Source organism: Chlorocebus sabaeus, chromosome 29, assembly GCF_047675955.1.
Source record: "Chlorocebus sabaeus isolate Y175 chromosome 29, mChlSab1.0.hap1, whole genome shotgun sequence".
Lineage (NCBI taxonomy): Eukaryota > Metazoa > Chordata > Mammalia > Primates > Cercopithecidae > Chlorocebus > Chlorocebus sabaeus.
In genome coordinates this window covers 3,724,692-3,742,441 of record NC_132932.1, presented here as the reverse complement: position 1 = coordinate 3,742,441, position 17,750 = coordinate 3,724,692, and the positions used below count along the sequence as shown (strand labels likewise).

Here is a 17,750-nt window from a genome sequence, read left to right as displayed (position 1 = left end):
TCAGTCAGCCGATACTGATCACTTATGCTATGTTGGTCCTATAGTCAGTCATGTAAGCAGATGTTAGTCCTATAGTCAGAGTCTGGCACAGGGAGTTGGAAGAGGGTGGGTCAAGAGAGTGAGAAAAAGAGAGAGGAAAAGAGAGAAAGAGAAAGTGAGCAATCTTTTGAATTATGTCCAGAAGCAGAATAGTGCTTATATTAGGTGCCCAGTAGATGTGGAATGAATGGGATAAGAGACAGGCTTTTTCTCATTTAGCATTATTTCCGCTTTCTTGCTCTAAAGAACAAGAAAGTTGGTGAAAGAATAATTTCAGCAGAGAAGGTATCACACTTAATCAAGGAGAAGAGAAGCTGTGTGGCTGGATACATAGAAGATGCAAGTGGCTGCCCTCAGCCTATTTCCTCTAAATTCATATGAGAAATAGTGTAGTTAGTCATGCTTAGGGAGGAGAGGAATCTGAGAACATAGCTGTAAGGATTCACTGTGTGACTGGATTTTGAGATTTCCTTCCCTTAGAGTTTTTCTCTGCTTCACATTCCTAGACTATTATAGACCAAGTCAGGGACATACGTAAATGGGAGACTGAAGAGAAGAACGGTTTGCTTTACTGTGACCTGGCTTGCATTTTTCTGTTCTTTCTTTCTTTATTCTCCAGTTTACTTTATTCTTCCTGTTTTCACAGACAGGCAACCACTCTAGTATCCTCCTAGACTTCCCTGATTCAATATATCCCTTGTACCTCTGACTCACTTCCAGCAATAACCTCTTAGGAACAGTGTTGTCTCCCAAGTAATTCTAATAATAGTGGACAGGAAGTATGTGCCCATCTGTGGGCTACCCTGATGTTTTAGAGGTGGTGATGAAGTGGTGAAAGGTGATGACTCAGCCAAGGCAGATTCCTGAGGGGGAATCCCTGTCTGGGGAAAGAGACAAAAGATTATCTAAGGCAAGGGAGAAAAAAATGAGAAATGGGATGGGAAGAGGGGAAAGAAGAATAGGTGTCAGAGAAAATTGGCCATGTTAGTCATCTGTCTGGTAGGTAAACCAAGGATTTAGGAATGAAATGTGAAAGGTCTCCATTGTATGGAGTGCATTATCAAGAGAATGGATTTAGCCAGGGATTAAAGCCTATATTCTGTAGTATTCCGATGTGGTTCCATCCTCTTCAGGTTCCCTCCAGCTTCTCTCCCTAAGGGTTCCGGCGCTGTTTGATGAGTATGCTCATCTCCTCCAGGTCTTCACTTTGGGCAAATCTCAGTGGTCATGTGTTTTTTTGTTTTGTTTTGTTTTTGTTTTGCTGTTTAATCTGACCACGTAGACTATCTCAGGAAAGCAATTTACAAAATACAGGCCTCTAGTGGCTCAAGCAGGAAAATATAGCTTCCATGGTTGATAATAGGGTGACAAGGCATTGTGGGACCTCACCTCCCAGGGACAGAAAATTAACTCACTGTAGCTCAAATTCTGCCTCATTCACAAGACTTTTGCCAAGTCTTCTAATTCCAATGTCGCTTCCTCTCTATACTTCCAGGATCTATGTTGAGCCCATATGACAGATCCCCAGTCCCTTATCTACAGTACCCAAATCTCTAAAGCTCTGAAAACGGAAAGTTTTTTTTCAAAGTGGCCCCAAAACTCATTTAGATGTGACACCTGACTAGACTGACAATGTGAGGCTATTTATCTTCTTTATTTATGCTATGTGACCATTACATATTTCACTGTGGTAATATCACTGTGTTTTGTTATGAGTAGGCCCTTCTAAGAGTGTGTTAGTCATATATGATATAAACATACACACTTTAACATACAATGGTGCTTTTTAAAATCTGAAAATGTTGGCCAAAATGCATTGGCCCCAAAAGTTTCAAGTAAGAAATTGTGGGATCTATATATAACTATTTAGCCCTTAATTAATTTGAGTATACTATATATGATCCTAGTTAGGCCACTAGCATCTTTGTGGAAGGATCTGTATTATAAGTTTCTTCTATATTCTTCTTTGATTTATTAATCACATTTATTAATCAATGACTATCTACTTATTGGCCAAGGGATGTCTCCTCTGCTATTTGGAGGACACTCAAATATTGTCTTCAGAGTACTCTGTACAAGTTTTTGGTTAGGTGTGGTGGCTTATGCCTGTAATCCTAACACTTTGGGAGGCTGAGGTGGGAAGAATACTTGAGCCCAGGAGTTCAGGACCAGCCTGGGCAACACAGGGAGACCTCATCTCTACAAAAAATATAAAAATTAGCCAGGCGTGGTGGCACATGCCTGTGATCCCAGCTATTTGGGAGGCTAAGGTGGGAAGATTGCATGAGCCCCAGAGATTAAGGATACACTGAGCTATGATTGCACCACTGCACTTCAGCCTGGATGACAGATTGAGACCCTGTCTCAAAAAAAAAAAAGTGTGTTTTAAGTTGTTCTGAACTTTGCTGCTTATTAACATTACTGGCCAGGCGTGGTGGCTCACGCCTGTAATCCCAACACTTTGGGAGGCCGAGGCAGGTGGATCACCTGAGGTCAGGAGTTCAAGACCAGCCTGGCCAACATGGCAAAATCCCACCTCTACTAAAAATACAAAAATTAGCCCGGCGTGGTGGTGCAAACCTGTAGTCCCAGCTACTCGGGAAGCTGGGACAGGAGAATCATTTGAACCTGGGAGGTGGAGGTTGCAGTGAGCCAAGATTGCACCATTGCACTCCAGCCTGGGCGACAGAGCAAGACTCTGTCTCAAAACAAGCAAGCAAACAAACAACAACAACAACAAAACATTACCTTGGGGAGTTTAAATTTTTTTTTAATTAAAAACAATTCCAGGGCCCTCTTCTAGCAATATTGGTTTAATTAGTCTCAATTGGAGCCTAGACATCAGGTGGGGTCCAGGCATCTTGGAGTCTACCAGGTTTTCTGTGAATTAATGTTTCAAAACTGTTAACAAAGATGTTGAACTGCTCAGGTTATTAACTAATCTGATGTGGTGTGCTGTAGGAGAAAAGAAACAATTCTTGGGATAAATGTGAGAATATCTCAGCTTTGCCCCTCGAAAAAAACCAGTTGTGACTCTGGGAATTGCCCTCAGCTCTCAGAATCTGAGGTTTCTTATCAGTAAAGTTAGATAATGATCATACCTACTTTATAGGGTTGTTGTGAGGATTAGATGAGATTGAACAGCCCACGGTAGGGTTCAGTGAATGGCAGCTGCATTTGGTGGTGATGTTGCAGGGCTCACTGCCCATGGTATTTTGACGGAGTCCTTCTGGAAGCAGCACTATAACACGAAGGGCAAGACCGTCAGCATAGGTTTGAGTTTCAGGTTGTTGGCAGTATGCGGATATGTGGGATCTTATTAAATTTCATTCCTTGGATGGCCACAAAATTTATATTCTAGGGCCAGTAGAGTCCTTAGACTTGAGCAAGCAGGGCCGCTGCCCTCAGGGCTCCCCTATACTTTGGAGTGCCTTCCACATAGGAAGTTCCCCCGCTACAGTATCTGGGACTGGCTGAGGTTCCCCTGCTACAGTATCTGGGACTGGCTGAGGCCAGCAGCCATGTGGTTAGGGTGCTCTGAGCTTAGCCTAGGACCGGTGTGGGCCCGGGTCCCATTTCTCCCCTTTGGAGCACTGTCTCCCCACTGCCATGTGTGATCAACTAGGTGCCACAAAAGAGTTCTGAGATTTGGTCAGGCATGGTGGCTTATGCCTGTAATCCCAACACTTTGGGAGGCTGAGGTGGGTGGATCACCTGAGGTCAGGAGTTCGAGACTGTGCTGGCTAACGTGGTGAAACCGTGTCTGTACTAAAAATACAAAAAAAAAAAAAAAAAAAAAATGCTGGACGTGATGGCGATGCCTGTAATCCCAGCTACTTGGGAGGCTGAGGCAGGAGAATTGCTTGGACCTGGAAGGCGGAGGTTACAGTGAGCAGAGATCTCACCACTCCTCTCCAGCCTGGGTGATGGAATGAGGAGGCTCTGTCTCAAAAAAAAAAAAAAAAAAGGAGTTCTTAGACTTGCACCTAAGAGGGTCCTTCTGGGGCCCTAAGGCCAGGGCCTGGTTCCAGGAGGGTGGCCTGGTAAATGGATTTCTCCTTCTGGCTGGTGTGGTATTTTTTGTGTGTGTGAGATCACCAGAGTGGACCATCAGAAAGGTGCTGACACTTGATTTTGGATGATTCAAATATATCCTGGACACAGGATGCATCCAGGACTCTGGGCCACCAGTGACCATTTACTACTGATCTTAAGGCTTGAGCTGCATGTGTGGAGGCTTTTGCTGTTTTGCTGGCTTTTGCTAATTCTGGTCTACAGCACCCAGGGGTAGTAGCAGTACATGTTTCTTACCCTGTGAACTCCCCACTGCTGGCACCCAAACAGTTACATCATCCCTTTTGCAAGATACATACCATGTGGAGGTGTGGAGTGACTACTCCTGTCTTCTATAAGGATTTTGAGACTCTTGCTCCTCAGTGCCAATGAGGAATTTCTTCTTCTTTTTTTTTTTTTTTTTTTGAGAGGGAGTCTCGCTCTGTCGCCCGGGCTGGAGTGCAGTGGCACCATCTCGGCTCATTGCAACCTCTGCCTCCCAGGTTCAAGCAGTTCTCTGGCCTTGGCCTCCCAAATAGCTGGGATTACAGGCGCATGCCTGGCATGTACAGCTGGACATGACACCATGCCCGGCTAATTTTTGTATTTTTAGTAGAGACAGGGTTTCACCATGTCTATATGTGGATACATACAAGCCGGTCTTGAACTCCTGGCCTCAAGTGATCCACCCACCTTGGCCTCCCAAAATGCTGGGATTACAGGCATAAGCCACCGCTCCCAGCCCCAGTGGGGCATTTCCTATCAATGTTCTCTCTTGCCTCCAACTGGTAGGTGATAACATGCTCTCTTGGGTTGGTCTTAATCTGTGCAAGATAAAGGATAATCACTCCTTGCATGAACGGGATGCTTTTTTCACTCTGCCAACAGGTCCCTTGCTGGTGGCGATGTGTGGAAGGTAGGAATGTGATTAGTTGTGAAAGAGGTCATGTTCTAGGAATGCAGTAATTATGGCTTAAAGAGTTCAAGAGAAAATATGATTAGAAGATATGTTTTATGTTTATACTACAAAATTCCAAATGGCAAATTCTACATTGCCTAAAAATTAATCATCATTCTCATTTTCTTGCATATTCTGGATAAGACTTGCATTTGTGATCATCATCAACAATGTAAAGTAATAAAGTAACCTTTGAGAGAGTCATTGGGAGTTGGTATTTAGGCCATACAGTGGATAATTCCCTGTCATGGGTAACACTATAACCGGCATTAAATGGCACTAGGAAACTACAGAGGCAAGAAGATACAAATTGTTTCAATTTAAATAGGTTTTGAAGAGCTGTAGCAGTGCTATACACTTTTTTCTTGTGGTTGGAGACATGAAATTATTCAAGAATGGTACTTTTCACAGTAAAGAGCATGAAGAAATGATTCCTAGATCTAACAGGAAGAGATGATATCTGGACACCCCAAAGAATCTCCATATACACTGATTGGACAATAAAGAAATATATATAGTATCTCTTCTTTTCTCATTATTCTAAAACTTCATTGACAAATCATGATACTTCACTTGGGCTCATAAATTTTGTAATATATTTAAACACGAAACTGTTTATATAGATAGGGCCCTCTTCCTCACCCTTCGGCCAAAAAAAATTTAGCCCAGGGCCACACACAGTAGAAGCAACTCTGGTTGTGGCTGTATCCAAGGTAATGTCTCATGTGTCATGTCCTTATTAGGCTCTCGACAAGAACTCACCTCCTTGCCTCCCGCAAGTGCTCAGTCTACCAGGCAGGGTAGACTCAATTGGTTCTTTTCAAGCCTTCTCCTTCCCATGAAATGAAGTTACGTTATCCAGCAGAGATTCATTGCTGGTGGGGTCGAAAGGAACTCCAGGGCACAGAGTTGCTGTCATTTTCAGCAATGCTTCGAGTTAGTGTGGAATTTGTTGATGTTCCTGCCTCCATTCCCTGTATCCTACCCATAGACCTGCCTTTCTCTCCTCTTCACATTTTTGCACCGGGCTCCAGTTCATTTTCAGAAAGTGGTTCACATCCCAGAGATGTCACTTCCAGGAGCAGCTGGGCTGATTCTTTATAAGAATTATGATTCAGAAACCAGGTAAAGTTTGGATTTAGGGGAAAGGTAAGGGGAAGAGGAAAATGGTGGTATTAAGGCTAAGCAACAGGGGCAATGAGGGAAATGTGAGTCTCATGTTGAGACCTAATAGTCCATTTATCTATGGAAATAGGATTTCAGGAGGTACTGGGATATCCCAGTGTTTGAAAATGTCAGCTCGCCAGCACTAGCATGAGGTTAGTGTTTGAAATTATATCCTTCTAAACTTATTGCATAATCCTATACACAAGGATATAAAATTATTAACTTCAAAAAATGGGATCTTCAGCACATTTATAAGGTGACAAGAAGAAGAGAAAAAAGCAAAATAAGCCTTATTCTATGAATGCTTTTGCATGCGTCTGGCACTGTGCTACCTACTTACTGAGTACACAGTCATTAAAACAAAACAAAACAGAAGAAACAGGCTTTGCAACATATCCACAAATGAGATCCAGAGGGGAAAATTGTGATAGGAAGAAGGAAGGCGATGTGATTAGAGCCAGCCCTGGGAACTGCGCTGGAAAGCTGGTCTAGCTAAGGACCAAACATACAGTAAGCAACCGTATTAGAAGACTGGGGTTAAAATGATATATTTGTAAGGTTGAGAACAGTTGATACATACAGATCTCCCTTACCAGGGAGGTGCAGCCATCCCGCAGCTGCTGAGTGTTCCCTGTCAAGAATTCACAGGGGCATTCTTCTCCAGAGCATAGCCTCCAGCCTATGGGGGTCTCCTTGTTGACAATGCCTAAAAGGTTATGTCCTTCCCCACGAGTAGCCCACAGCCAATGACTGGCTGATATGGATATGTAAGAACTTAGACCTCTTGCCTCAATCTTATGGCATCTGTCATGTTTTAGAGCTCCCCATGGGGTCAGGCTTGAGACTAACCTTTAGCTAAAATCACTTCTTTGTTTAGCTTTTTACATACAGGTTTCTCCTAAGAGCACTCCTTCAATAAGTCACTAACTCAAGAACATGCTCTAAGGAAGGAATAGGGAATTCATTTTTCTTGAAGCCCTCCAAGAGCTGAAGGTCAAGGGCCCAGGTTGGAGATCAGTTCAGGCAGGTGGGCAGGGTAGACTCTAGAATGTCAGGGTAGCATAATGGTTAAGCACATGGAATCTGGAACTTCTACTGAAAGTTCCAGAACTTTCATTGAAATTGTACTTCTAACATTTACTAGCTTATTTTAGGTAAGTAACTTCGATTGAAAGTTCCAGAACTACATTAAACATTAACATTTACTAGCTTATCTTAGGTAAGTAACCTCTCTGGTTATACCCAGTAGAACTAACACAATGCCTTGTGCATTGTAGGTGTTCAGTGTGTATATATCTAGTTGAACTCACAATTTTTTTTTTTTATGTAGCCTATTCTCATACATTGACTAATATGCCTTTTTTTTTTTTTTTTTTTTTTTTTTTGATAGAGTCTCGCTGTGTTGCTCAGGCTGGAGTGCAGTGGCACAATCTCAGTTCATTGCAACCTCTGCCTCCCTGGTTCAAGCGATTCTCATGCCTCAGCCTTTCGAGTAGCTAGGATTACAGGCACCTGCCACCACACCAGGCTAATTTTTGCATTTTCAGTAGAGACGGGGTTTCACCATGTTGGCCAAACTGTTCTCGAACTCCTGACCTCAGGTGATCTGCCTGCCTCGGCCTCCCAAAGTGCTAGGATTACAGTGCCGCTGTGCCCAGCCATGACTTAATCTTCCCTGGTCCAAATATTCTGGCCCCTGAATCAGTGATGTTTTCATTACACTATGATTCCAACTTTCTTTTTCTAAATCTAAATTTAAAAAATGTTTTAGCCTGGGCACGGTGACTCATGCCTATAATCCCAGCATTTTGGAAGGCCAAGGCAGGAGGATCATCTGAAGTCAGGAGTTCAAGATCAGCCTAGCCAACATGGTGAAACCTTGTCTCTACTAAAAATACAAAATAATTAACCATGCGTGGTGGCACATTCTGTAATCCCAGCTACTTGGGAGGCTGAGGCAGAATTGCTTGAATCCCCGAGGCACAGGCTGCAGTGAGCCAAGATCGCACCACTGCATTCCGGCCTGGGCGACAAGAGCGAAACTCAGTCTTAAGAAAAAAAAAAAATTCTTTTAGAGATAGGGGGCTTTCTATATTGCCTAGGCTGGCCTTAAACTCCTGGCCTCAAGTGATCCTGTTGCCTTGGCCTCCCAAAGTGCTGGGATTACAAGAGTGAGCCACTGCACCTGACCTTTCTTGATCTGTGGTTAGTTGGCCATCTGTCATCAACATCTGAGACTACAGAAGCTCTTGATGAGAGCTTCATGTTTTTTAGCTATTATGGTGGCCTTAAAATGTGTCCACACAGTCACTAATGCTCTTGCCTTCAAAAGGTGAGCTTAATCTCTCTCTCCTTCAGTGTGACTGAACTCAGTGAGAGAACCTGCTAGAAATGAATTCACTTCCAATGAACAGAATGTGATCAAAGTGATGGTATGCCTCTTCTGAAATAGGTCCGAAAAAGAATTTGGCTTTCTCCTTGCTCTTGAGCTCACATCACTTGCTCTGGGGGTAAGCTAGGTGCCACATCATGAGAACACTCAAGCAGCACAATGGAGAGACCGGTGTGGGAATTGAGGTCTTCTGCCAACACCAGGAAGGAATTAAGACCTCCTCCCAAAGGCCATGTGGGTGAGCCATCTTGCAAGCAGCTCCTCCAGCCCCAGTCAAACCTTCAGATGACTGCAGCCCTAGCTGACATTTTTACTGCAAGCTTATGGGAGACCCTGAACCAGAACCTATCAGTTAACCTTCTTCTAAACACTTGACCTTTAGAAACCGCAACATGATACATATTTGTTGCTTTAACTGCTAAGTTTTAGAGTAATTTGTTTCACAGCAATAGATAATATAGTTATGAAATGCAAGATTTTCTGGTCTGGAATGGCTCATTGTAGTGTTTTTTCCATCTCTCCACTCATATCGTTTTTTCTTTATCTAGTAACTAAAGAATTATTTTACTTCCTCTCCCCTTCCCCATCCCCAGGCTAATAATTGACCTACTAACTCAGTTAAAAACCATACAAAGTTTATCATTTTAGGACATTTATAAGCTTATGAAATGTATTTGCTTATCCAGTTATCTCCAGAAATATTAAAGATTACTGCTTATTCTGATTATTTTAAGTTCCTCACATGGAAAAAAGACACTATTTAACGTTGTCATGGGTTAGGGTACTAGGCTTGTAAGAATATATGCTGATACACACGCTTCCTAGAGGGCAATTTGATAATATGCAGCAAAAGTGCTTAATATATATTTTTTAAATCTTTGACCCCAAGATTTTACTTTTCATAATTTATCCTAAGGAATCAATTTGGCAAATGCATAGAGTTGTATGAATAAGAATGTTCATCATAGCATGATTTATAATGGTAAAAGTAAAAAAATTCTAAGTGTCCAACATCAGGGATTATTTAAATAAATAGTAGTTTAACAATGAAATAGTATTAAATCTCTAAAGGGATAATAAAGGCCTAAATTTGTTGCCATGAAAGAATGTAGATGAATTCAGTGAAAAAAATTTATGGTGTGTTTATTACGATTTCATTTTGTGAAAATATATGCCTACCTTTGTAAATAAAGTTCTATATATATTTTTTCTAATGTATATTTAACTTTCTTATACATGCATATATATATGCATGTAAAAAATCCTGGAAGCGTAGATGTCAAAATGTCATCGGTGGTTAACTTTCCGTGATGAGATTTAGAGTAATTTTAATTAATTCATTATTTTCAAATTTATTTGTATTTTCTAATGTTTTTCTAGTGATTTAATGAATAAAAAGAGCAATACAATTCATTGTAAAAAATTAGGAAAATACAGACGAAAAAGGACAAAGTCATGGTCAAATGTAGTCACACTATTTAAGATTAATCACCCTTAATATTTAGGTGCATACTTTTAGTTTTCTATGTGCAAATATACATACAAATATGTATATGTTAAAAAAAATTGGAATCAAATATTTACAGGATTGCCTTATCATCTTGAACTGTAATTTTAAATGTTTGAAATAACATCAATCTCACAGAAAAACTGCAAGTACAACACAAGTAATTCTTCTTTTATTCCGGAACTGTTTGAGAATAAGTTACTGAATGCGCCTCCACTCCTGAATACTTTGGTGTGCCTTTCTTGTAACAAGGATATTCTCATATATAACTATCAAAAGCAGGACATTACTGTTAACATTTACATTATGCTACCATCTAACTCAGACTCTACTCAAATTTTACTATTTGTCTCAGTAATGTTCTTTAGAGCAAAAAGATCCAATCAGAATCATGTGTTTCATTTAGTAGTCATGTCTCTTTATTCTCGTTGGGTATCATACAGTTCCGTAGGCTTTCTTAGATTCTTTTGAAGATTCCAGTCCAGTTATTTTGTAGAATATCTCTCAATGTGGGTTTGTCCTGATTAGATTTAGATTCTCCATCTTTGGCAGAAGTGTCACAAAAATAGTGCATGTTCTTCCTACTGCATCCTCTAAGTTTCAATTCAATTTCAATTTAAGCCATTATTGATTATGTTTACTTTGTTCACCTGATTAAAATGAAATCTGCCAGCCTTCTCTACTGAAGTTATTATTGTATTTTTCTCTTTGGAACTACTAAGTATTTTGTAGTGGATGCATTTTGAAACTATGTAAGTATTTCAGCTGGGCCCGGTGGTTCAGGTCTGTAATCCCAGCACTTTGGGAGGCTGGGGGGTTGGGAGAGGGTGCAGATCACCTGAGATCAGGAGTTCGAGACCAGCCTGGCCAACATGGCAAAACCTCCTCTCTACTAAAATTATAAATATTAGCTGGGCATGATGGTAGGCACCTGTAGTTGCAGCTACTCAGGATGCTGAGGCAGGAGAATCACTTGAACTTGGGAGGCGGAGGTTACTGTGAGTCGAGATTGCCTCACTGCACTCCAAACTGGGTGACAGAGCAAGACTCCATCTCAAAAAGAAGAAGGAGAAGGAGGAGGAGGCAGTAGGAAGGAGGGAGAAGGAGAAGGAGAAGAAGAGGAAGAAGAAGAAGGAGGAGGAGGAGGAAAAGAAAACTATGTAGGTATTTAAATCCTTATCGTATTTTAAAAGTATTCATTTATTTATATAAGTATGGATTCATGGTTTCTATTTTATTCACTGAGTTATTATTTGTCCCAGATTAGCCAGTGGAAGCTGTTTTATAGGGCTTCTGTGTGTTTTTGATGTATCCCTATTCCTCCTCCTCCTCCTCCTCCTCCTCTTCTCCTTCTCCTTCTCCTCCTTCTTCTTCCTCCTTCTCTTCTTCTTCCTTCTCTCTTCTTCTTCTTCTCTTTGCTCTGTTGTCCAGGCTGGAGTACAGGGGTGTGATCATGGCTCACTGCTTTCAAACTCCTGGGCTCAAGCAGTGCTCCCACCTCACCCTCTTGAGTAGCTGAGACTACAGGTGCGCATGACCATGCCCAGCTAATGTTTTCTTTCTTTTCTTTTCTTTCTTTTCTTCTTTCTTTTTTCTTTCTTTTCTTTTCTTTTTCTGTAGAGACAATGTCTCACTATGTTGCACAGGCTGGTCTCTGAACTCTGCCTCCCAAAGTTCTGAAATTACAGGCATGAGCCACCATGCCCAGCCTCCCCATCATTGTTTAGGTAGTTCTTTGCTTTTAGAAACTACAAGATGGCCCAAGCTCATTTTATACTTTCCTTCTCCTGGAACCAGTCATTTTTCTAAGGTGAGCTGGTTGTGTTTAGTGATGAACAGTATTTTGAAACCTGGATCTGGGTACTAGGTAGTGCTCATTGCTGATGGGGTGAGAGAGCTCTAAGGCTGTCTCAGTGGACATAGTTGGGAATATGGCAAATAGCCAGTCACACACACACTCACACTCACATGTATTTGCATGTATTTTCTCTTTTTTCTTTTCTTTTCTTTCTTTCTTTTTTTTTTCATATGAACCTTTTTTATTTCTCTTATTTTTGAGAAAATCTGATCCTTCTGAACCTTGAATAAAGATTTCAAATCTATATGCAGCTACACATAGGCATTATTGTTTTGCATATGGAAAAATGAGGGTTCAAGTCTTAGAAATACATGATGGCAGAGCAGTGAGGAAATCCTGGGCTATTTTCTAACATGATAGAATAGGGTTTCAGACCTCTTGAATTCAGCAGGGATGTAATTTACAAGTAGTGACTCCCTTGAAAATCAGAGTAACCGAACTTGTAGTGAAATTCATTCCTGATGGTGCTTGCTGCATTCCATTCAGGTGCTGGAAGCTGGACTGGAGACCGACCATGTTCCTTCAAGGATCCTCAGCAATGTACAAGGGAAGCTCCTTTCTGAGGGAACTGTGCTTGCATGTAGACCTTCACAGTAGTGCAACATAACTTCTCAGAGATCAACATGCCACCTTTCAGTGAACTTGGGGATTTCAAGAGGAGGCCAAGTGTCAGCACAGCGGCTACTGAAGTGCAATGCCTGCTTCTTAGGGAGGGCAGTAACTCACTAGAACCAGGCCCTTCAGATCCACAGGTGGACTGAAATGAGGATTATTACTCAGCCAGAAAGGACTGGTTGAGTGATTGGAAGGTCTGATGGGTCATCATCCTCTTGTTTAATAGCAACATATGGGATTTCCTGTCCCTGGGAGTGTGGCAGAGCAGAGCACCCAAAGTACAAGTGGTGACCTGGCCACTGATGTGCAGTTTCCCATAGATCTCATTAAATCTGGCCACAGGGGCAGGCACATCCTTCACTTTTCCTTCACTTTGGCCAGCACTTCCTCTGAGAATTCATGTCTTTTAACAAATTTTAATAAATTTCTTTCTGTAGCATTTTTTAGTATCTCTATCAGGGTTTCCAACATATTTGACTGGATATAGATTATAATAGTTAAATTAGTGCAGGCTATGCTTTCTGGATTCATGATTTGAGAAAAAAATGGACATAGCTTTTGCCACCTGGTTCTGATTCAGAGCTCACACCACAAAGAAATGGGATGCTTTCCTGGAGAGAGCCTGTCCTTTGAGTAGGGCTTCTTCTCTTGATGTAGAACAGATTTTGAAAGACTCAGGGCTATTCAGTTTGTAGCAAACTGCAAAAGTAAGAACATAGGTATCTTTGGTGAATTTCACACTTTGATTTTTCATCTCTATCAAAAGCACTACTTCCAAAGCACTTTTATATCTGCCTTTGACAACTAACATATCCATCAAAATATTGAATGATGTGGACTCTGAGAAGGAACCTCATAAATGCTGGTCTTTTATGAGCTCCTCAAGATCCAACCATAACACAGACTCATGACAAGTGGTCCAAACTTATACTCCTCCAAAGTGATATTCAGTTCCCTGCATGGTACTTGTAAATGACATTTTTAGCCAGCTTCACATGGTCCTGGGACCTACACAAATGAAGTAAGGTTATTGACTCCTCCTTCAAGATGAGCTGGTCAATTTTTCTTCCAAATTTCTAAAATAGGTTTCTTTAGTGCCAGGAAGATTACATGCAACAGCCACCTTCTTATGCTGAAATTCTTTTAATTTCACAATACTATCTGTAAGTAGGTATCTGTTAGCAGCCACAGGCAGAGCTGGAACCTCCCACCCCAGGATACACTGAAATCTGCGGTACCTGCAGAAGAGCTCGATTCAAGGGCCTAAGTGCAGCAGCCATACTCACATGTATTTTCTTTATGTAACTATATTGAAAACCATACATTTATACCAATATCTCAATTCAAATCCAACCCCACAACCTCATATTAGGTTTTCTCTTTCCATATTTGTATCTTAATTTTCTCATTTATAACTTTTTGATTTGTACATTTCTTCTCCCATATTCTTTAATATAGTTGCTTATTCCATCCATCTTCATGTATGTAACCAATCTCACCTTGCTGCTGTCGTTCCCCCTCCCATGTGGATGCCCTTTACCCACTCTGGCTCTGGCACTCTGTGCCAGGGCTGCCCCTCTACATGCGTGTCTGCCATTTGGGCCTGGATATCTCACACTAGGCAACCCATCTGAGTGGATGTCTCCTTTACTTGCTCAGGCTGTGACTCTGCCGGCTGGGTTCCCCTCTCAGCCCCCTCAGACATCCCCCACCATGGACACATCTTCATCTCTCTTGGGTTCTGACTTCTTATTCCCATGCCAGACGGCCCCTCCTCATCAATGTCTATGACCTTGCTCTACCCCACCTGGTGGCTTTAGGACTAAATTGTTTAGAAAGGGAAGGGAGGGAAAGAGGACTTCTATCTTTTGAAAATTCTGTTATATAATAGAATTTTCCGTATTGTTGAGTAGTCATTAAAAAGTTTTACTATATTTTATTCTATTAATGTAATGTGATAATTATTTAAGTATTCCCTCTTTTGAACATTAAGGTGATTTCCAACCAAAAGTAATTTGGGCCGTGCGCGGTGGCTCACGCCTGTAATCCCAACACTTTGGGAGGCTGAGGCGGGTATATCACAAGGTCAGGAGTTCGAGACCAGCCCAGCCAACATGGTGACACCCCATCTCTACTAAAAATACAAAAATTAGCCGGGCGTGGTGGTGGCTGCCTGTAATCCCAGCTACTTGGAGGCCGAGGCAGGAGAATTGCTTGAACCCAGGAGGCAGAGGTTGCAGTGAGCTGAGATTGCGCCCCTGCACTCCAGCTTGGGCGACAGAGCAAGACTCTGTCTTAAATAAATAAATAAATAATTTGCAGGTTGTTTTCCCTCACACAAATTCCCTCTAGTGGAATTTGTTTCCCCCCACCACTGTTTGACTCCAGTCCAAGTCCTAAGAGGCACTACTGCTACCTCTTGCCTCAGTATCTCTAGGGAAGGTGTCCTCTACTCACTAATCCATCAAAGGTCTGTTGACTTTACAACATATTAAGGTTTAGCTGAACTCCACCTCCCTCCCCTCTTCTACTCCTAATATAGCTATATTTCAGTTCTCTTGTTTACTTTTCTAACTTAATACTATACTAATCATTTTAATATCTTTTTCAGATAGACACTGTGTATTTTGAGTTCCTATTTTGTAAAATAAGAACATTAGCATCCTTATCTTTACCTTCACTCTCTTTTCCTCTACTCTCTTTTCCTCTGTGTCCCACCTTCAGTTAACCATACTTTACTTTTATATTGACTTGACTGTTAATATTAATATTTAATTCTGTAACCAAAATTAAGACTTAAGTTTATTGACTATAAAACTTGAAAATGGATACAAAATATTTATATTATTTTATTATTTATTTAATTTTGAGACAGGGTTTCACTCTGTCATCCAGGCTGGAGTATAGTAGTGAGATCTCAACTCACTGCAACCTCCACCTCCCCAGCTCTAGTGATCCTCCCACCTCATCCTCCCAAGTAGCTGGGATTGTAGGCATGTGCCACCACTTCAGGCTATTTTTTGTGTTTTTTTGTGGAGACATGGTTTCACCATGTTGCCCACACTGGTCAAACTCCTGCGCTCAAGCGATCCTCCCCACTCAGCCTCCCAAAGTGCTGGGATTACAGATGTGAGCCACTGTGCCCAGCCTATGTTATTTTATTTTTAGTTTTTAATTTTTGTGTGTACACATTTAGTTTTATTGTAACAAAGCAACTTGTACACTTTTAACATTTAAAACTGAGCATCATCTTTTCTTTCCAGTGAAACAAAAAGAAAATTTAAAAATAAACAGGAACAAAATTACAATCGAGAATGTCAATTCCAAATAAGATCCTACAGGTTCTGCTGATTCTCCCATTGAGTGGTAGGGCTCAGGTCATCATGAGAAGAGAATTTTAAAAGTGTCATCTTAAACTGCAAGGATATCTGTCAAACATCACAAACAGCCCAAAGGAGAAGCCACGTTGTCAAAATGCCCACTTAACCCGGCCAAACATGTCAAAACCACCCTTTGCTGACCTTCTAAAACCCCATTTTTTAGAATTTTTTTTTCTTTTTTTAAACAAAAGAAAGTAGACAGATACATGTTGGTAAATGCTAACTGTCTGTATTCACATAGAGACACAGTGTACTCTCTGAGCCCAATATATACAGAAAGTAGGAAAGAAACTAGACTTCTGTGCACTGCCATGTAGGGCCCTCGCACCCTCCAGCTTCCAGCAGAGCAAAAGGAGCAGGTTTTTCTTTTTTCCCACAGAGCTCAGTGGTGTTGATTCTATACAGTTTTTGCTCAGACAGGAAGGGATAAAAATGAATTTAGAATAGAAAGGGGATAGAGGCTCTTCTCCCATTGTATTCTGCTCAAGGTACTTCCCCCCAAATGAGTTGAAAACCATGTAGTAGAGAAAAGGGACCACAAGAATAGGGTTACTGAGCAAGAAGCAGGGTGGGGCAGGGGAAAGACTGCAACTTGCTCCCAGGAACTGGAGAAAATTTCTTTAAAAGGAAGGTTGGAATCCATCAGTGTCCTATTAGTCATCTTGTCCTTCATCCTCCTCTCCTTCTTCTTCATCATCATCGTCATCTTCACCTTCATCCTCATCTTCTTCTTCAATATCTTCTAATTCTTCCTCCTCCTCCTCCTCCTCCTCCTCCTCATCTTCTTCTCCTTCTCCTTCTCCATCATCCATATTGGGAACCAAGTAGTACTATAATGGGTTTGGCCAAATATCATCTTTGATGACCTCTCCTAACTCATCAGCACCTTCATCAGAATGGTCAGTAAACCAGGTAGAGAAGCTCTCTGGTGCCTCATGCTGCCTCTTCCTGCTGGCTTTATTCTGCATCTGACTTCAATATTTCGTCAAATTTTTTTCCAAATTTCCATTTGATTTCAGTGGACTTTGCAGATGGATCACCATTCTCATTTAGATGAAATTCTTTGGAGAGAACTTTGTTTTCAAAGTAAGGATTTTCACCAAAATAAAAATCTGTTCCGTAACCTAATTTAATATTTTCAAATTCTGTCATTTCAACTCTGATCAAATAATGCAGTGCCTCTTCGCCCTCCTCCCCAAGCAGTGCAGACACTCGGAGATGATTGACAAATATTGTTGCCCCAAAATTTGGGATCTTGACAATCAATTTTGACCTCTTCTGAAAAAACGGTTGGAGGCATTTTTATTATTTCTGTTCTACTTTCAAAATCTCCTCACTGGCTTGTTCGTTAAGTCTATTTCTTTTTGTACTTCATCAACATGTTCAGTTGCTTCTTGCTGTTCTTTTTCTCCCTTCTCCGGCAAGCCTACAGAGACTGATGTCTCCTCCAGTCTCAGAGCAGGAGGTAGTCTTGATTCCTTCTTTTAAGGTGGGAGTGGAGACTGGCATTAGGGGGCCATGCTGCTAGGGAAGTCTAAGAACCAGACCACAAGTCTCCTCACTTGTCAGGAAGCATGCAGAAAACTGTCTACATTATTCGAAATATCCAAACAATGTTTTCTGGAAGTCCAATAACACCATATAGCTTAAAATAACATTATGTGTTTCCCCCTTTTTTTTTTTTGAGACGGAGTCTCGCTTTGTTGCCAGGCTGGAGTGCAGTGGCACAATCTCAGCTCACTGCAATCTCTGCTTCCCAAGTTCAAGTGATTCTCCTGCCT

The 17,750-nt window shown here is 41.3% G+C and overlaps 2 pseudogenes; both read right to left on the bottom strand.

The window, feature by feature from the left end:
• Positions 1–12,746: 12,746 nt before the first annotated feature.
• On the bottom strand, positions 12,747–14,244 carry LOC103231348 (pentatricopeptide repeat-containing protein 2, mitochondrial-like; annotated as a pseudogene).
• A 2,317-nt stretch (positions 14,245–16,561) lies between these two features.
• Positions 16,562–17,489, bottom strand: LOC103231349 (protein SET pseudogene; annotated as a pseudogene).
• Between the last annotated feature and the right edge of the window lie 261 nt (positions 17,490–17,750).